General features: G+C 36.0%; 1 pseudogene across 1 annotated transcript; it reads right to left on the reverse strand.

The window, feature by feature from the left end:
- Window positions 1-2853: 2853 nt before the first annotated feature.
- Window positions 2854-3751, reverse strand: LOC311581811 (small ribosomal subunit protein uS7-like; annotated as a pseudogene). Its single transcript has 2 exons — window positions 3721-3751; window positions 2854-3466 (listed from the first exon to the last, which is right to left on the reverse strand). The product of its transcript is annotated as a small ribosomal subunit protein uS7-like (transcript).
- Between the last annotated feature and the right edge of the window lie 274 nt (window positions 3752-4025).

Here is a 4025-nt window from a genome sequence, read left to right on the forward strand (position 1 = left end):
GAGGATGGAGGGTGAACTGCAGACACAAAGCTGGGTGGGTGTGGTTGACAGCAGGAAGGTCAGAGAGGGGTTGAGAGGGTGTTAATAACATTGTACAAAATGATCAAAGAAATGTGTTTTTTTTTTTTTTAAGTTAAAATGATGGCCTACACAAAGAAACCCTGTCTCAAAAAAAAGTTAGAATGACACAGGGTAATAAATAAATGAGCCAATGTCTGGTTTTCTTACAGAGTTTATTTTTGTTGTTGTTGTTTTTGTTTTTGTTTTTTTGTACTGTACTTATGAAATATTTTCTAAAATTATTTTTATTCTTTGAAAATTCCAAACATGAAAAAAATGGGTCAAATCTAATTCCCCATCCTTTCCTATTTCCTTATATGTACTCTACCTCTTTTTCTTATAACATTCATGATTTTTTGAAGCCCATAAATCCCCTTAGAGCTTCCTGTCTCAGCATGAACGTAAGGCCATCTACTCGGGCTAATGAAACCTCTAAAGGACCCTGTCTCTGACAAGCTGGAGCTGACTCTACTCCAGCAGAAGCCCAAAAACTATGCAAAAACGGGTTTGCAGAAAGAGAGGAACTTTTTGTTCTTGTTGCTCATAACTTTTGTGTCTATATTGAAATAAGAACAGTCTCAACAGTTGAGTGGAGAGTTGGATATGACTTTCTCACCTACCCTGGTGCCTCACCTTTGACCATGTCCCCTGGAAGGGGAGACTTGGTGGCACTCAGAGGAAGGACAGCAGGTTACCAAGAAGAGACTTGATACCCTATGAGCATATACAGGGGGAAGTAATCCCCCTCAGGAACAGTCATAGGGGAGGAGAATAAGGGGAAAATGGGAGGGAGGGAAGAATGGGAGGATACAAGGGATGGGATAACCATTGAAATGTAACAAGAATAAATTAATAATAAAAAATTTAAAAAAAGAAATAAATAAGAAGTCATCCTAGTGCTGAGTTCAGTGAAGATGGATACTGAAATAAAAAAATAATATACTATAGGCATTTTTGATTATTACTTTAAAAATGAAGTATTTAATTACAGACCATAATTTTATTAACTGCTCTGTTTGATAGTTATTAAAATCAAATTAAAATATTTTGAAAACCTATGCTAGGCACAAAAATTATGCTTTCACATTAATAATCAGGTTGGTGAATATATTTGTATAATAGAAAGAGATATTATAAGTAGGTAGGTTTCTAATGATGCTTAGTAGAAGTTATAAATTTAAAATTTTCATTTTGCATTATCCCCCGCTTTTCATATTCATAAGTAGTAGTGTGATTAAAGTTGATATAGTCATATATTAAAACCATGAACTTTTATTTATAGTGCATCCTCCATTATATGATAATCAAGTAAATGATCACATCAGAATTATTACCATTTATACATATACCTTATATATTAGCTTAATTAGTTCTTCATAATTTTATTTTCTTCTATTTTCTATCATTACCCAATACTCTTTGAGTATTAATGTAGAAGACTTGTATTTGGATGGTCGCTAACATATCATTTCTATATATTCTAATGTTCCTCAGCATTTCCTGTTATTGTCCTTGACTATGACTTACAGCCATTTAAATGCACATACTGCAGTTGTTGGCACCATATTCATAAACAAGGTAGAGGGTAAAATACCTTCAAGGAAGGGGAGCCATGTTAGTCAATCTTCTATTGCTGAGAAAAGACACCATGACCATGGCAAGTCCTATAATGGAAGACATTTATTAAGGCTTGCTTAGACTTGCAGAGCTTTAGTTCAGTATCTTCATGACAGGCAGGCATGATAGCAGAGCGTTCTACATCCAGATCAAAGGGCAACACAACGAAAGAGATCTTGGGATTTTCATGGTCTTCTGAATCCTCATGCCTGTCCATAGTGACACACTTTCTAAAACAAAGCCACACCTCCTGATCCTTTCAAATAGTGCTACTCCTTGGTGACCAAGCATTGGAATCTATGAACCTATTAGATATGTTTTTATTTAAACCACAAGAGAAGTATACAGAATTTCTAACCTGAAAATGAAAGTTGTCTACATTAAGCTTTCTTTCAACTATATTCATTGATAGTTTTCTGACTCTAGGTGTTTAAAGTCTTTGATGGGTCCCATTTGAATATCCTTAATTCACATTTTTATACTACTGATACCAATAAGTGATACAGTTAATAATTAAAGTAATATGATATGCCTTATCTATGTGATCACTTCCAGGAAAGATTGTATTCTTTATATTTCCAAATATATATGTATATCTGTAGAAAAGCTTTTTTTTTTTTCAGAGAAATTTAAAATGCCACACTTAACTCTACCTCATTATTGCAAAAATGTGCCTGTTCATTGGATAAGAGTCTACTGTTTGGGACACGACACACTTGATTCATAGGCCATGAAGAAATCATCCTGCTACTGGCCTGTAAGGTTTATTCCTAGTGGTTAGCTTTTATAGGTAAACTATCGGAGAAGAAAAAAAGCTATTGTTACTGATGGAAAGCTCCCACCAATTTTATTATATATATAATCTTATCTGACATCATTCACATCTTCTCTTTCAAAATTCTTAGTCTTTATTACATTATGATATACATATACATATGTATAATTTTGTTCAGCAGGATTTTATATTTCAATAATTGCAGAAAATACTTGGCATATTCACCTTGAATTTTCTTTACTTGATCATGCTGTTACTACCGTCAGAGTAGTAAACATTATATACATACTAGAGATGGATTTTGAAACTAATTAATTTTGTGTTCATAATAGTATTTTTTTCTTTTTAATTTTTTTAACTGCCCAAAACGGCACACAGTTTATTAGTCAACAGCTGGGAAATCAGCGGTTCAACTTGGCCACAACTCCAGCGCGTCTTTTTTCTTGATGGCGTAAGGACTTGGCGGAGCCCTTGGCAGCATTGATAAGCTCATCTGCAATGGTCTTGAGGTTCTGGAAAGCAGCCTCAGGAGCATCTGTGCACAGCAGCCCGATGGCCTGAATCACTCAGCGCAGTGGGGACACATCCACAGCCTGCCTTCTCACCGTCCCGGCTTGCCCACTGTGTGTTGAGTCTTCCCGAGGCCACTGTTGATGATGTCATTCACCAGGCCCTGCAGAGGTTCTCATCAGTGAGCAGGTGGATGATCTCAAAGGCATGCTTGACAATTCCCACAGTCCTGGCTTCTTGCCATTGTTCAGACCATGCATCATCTCAGAGTTGGTAAGTCGCTCCAGGATGAGACACTGTGCTTTGCAGAAATGCTTGGAGGCATACCGCCCTGCACCGTGGGACAGGTACTTGGCATATTTCTCTTCACCGCAATTTAATCCTGTAGAGAAATATCGTTGATCTGCACATCATCAGTGCTCCATTTGCCGAAGAGCTTGATGTCTGGCGCATCTGCCACCGCTGGGCTGGTGTGGTGAGGTCGAACACCTGGCTTCTTGGTGGCTCAGAGTGGACCACATGCCATCCGTGCATAGACAGGAAGAGCCATAATGAAGTTTTCCGTAAAAATCTCTCCAGATACAATTTACATGTAGTTTCATTCATCTTGTTTTACTACATTTTTATCTAACCATATTTTTTTCAATTTTAAGTCAAATCGTGAAAAAATTTGTCATATGTGGTACTTGTCTAAAAAAAATCTCAGGTGTGGACTATGCCTACAATTGCTCATGATGGCCAATTACACAAATTCTAACCTTTTTCCAAGTCAAAAGTATTCACATTCATTGTATGCTGCATATTCAAATTTCAAAATAATCCAAAATAAACAATCTTCTTCCAATAAAGAGAAGAAAATGTATCTGTGTATTAAATATCATCTAACTTGAGGTCCCAAACTATCTAACACCAAGCAAAGAATGAGATAACCTTATTTTAATTCTGAGCTTTAAAAATGAAATACATATATTTTTGATGGGAAACTTTTAAATTAGGTGATTAACATGAAAATAAGTGAAACACCTTTTGTCACTAGTTAAGAATTTGCAAAAATATCTTTGCC

This window comes from Acomys minous (genome assembly GCF_964271855.1).
Source record: "Acomys minous genome assembly, chromosome: 13".
In the NCBI taxonomy this organism is placed as follows: Eukaryota; Metazoa; Chordata; class Mammalia; order Rodentia; family Muridae; genus Acomys; species Acomys minous.